Source organism: Colobus angolensis, unplaced genomic scaffold (genome assembly GCF_000951035.1).
Source record: "Colobus angolensis palliatus isolate OR3802 unplaced genomic scaffold, Cang.pa_1.0 Scaffold5, whole genome shotgun sequence".
Taxonomy (NCBI): Eukaryota; Metazoa; Chordata; class Mammalia; order Primates; family Cercopithecidae; genus Colobus; species Colobus angolensis.
Window position 1 is genome coordinate 32648124 of NW_012118487.1, and position 999 is coordinate 32649122.

The window sequence follows — 999 nt, forward strand, 5'->3', positions numbered from 1 at the left end:
TAGCTGAGATTGATTAATGGCATTGATATATGGTCTGACAAATAATGCTTCTTCAAAACCAAATTATCATTAGTTATAGACTGATATAAAATTGGTAACTTACAAGGCATGTTTTTAAGCCATTCCATGTGTGATGATTCCTTTACACGGTCTAAAAGATTTATGGATCCCACCAGAGAGAACCTGTGCTTTCGGTATGTGTTGATCAATAAAATGCCGAATGGCAAAATGCTACCTTGGAATTTTATTAATCAAAACAGAATCTCATGCATTTTAAATAGAATAGTGCATTTGTGTATGCAAACTACAGACAATGTTCAGTGTGCATATGGAGTCACAGATCTCTTGAAATAACTCCAAGGACCCAAAATGTCTGCAGCTCACCATGTGGTGCATAATCTTTTTGGTTTAATTTTCACATGATGGAAATAAAAGCAGGAAAATCTTAGGTAGTCAGGACTGTCTGACTCCTAATAGTTGATATGTTCTATAAACTTTAAAATCAAATCCAGGTTAACATTTCTTAATCATGAGAGTTAATGTTACGCTGGGAAGAGTGTTGCTCCTCATAAGAGGATTCTCATAATAAGGGATTGCTCTGATGAGCCAGAATTTTCTTGGCTCAGGACTAAATCTCTGTCACATTAATTTTTGCTTTACCCCATTTTAGCACTTCATTCATCTCTGGGTTTATTTGCTTTTCCACGCCATACATTGCAAAAACATTCTGTTCTCAGCACCATGCTCAATCTGAGCCACTTATATTTCCATATAACATTAACTTTCTTTCACTACTATAAAAGTAAACTAAAGAAATCCTTAAACAATTTATGGAACTCCCACATTCTCTTTAGCAAACTCTTATCAGTTCTATAACTTACTACTGATATTTATTTAGAACACACACCACTCCTATTCAACATAGTATTGGAAGTTCTGGCTAGGGCAATCAGGCAAGAGAAAGAAATAAAGGTATTCAGTTAGGAAAAGAAGAAGTCA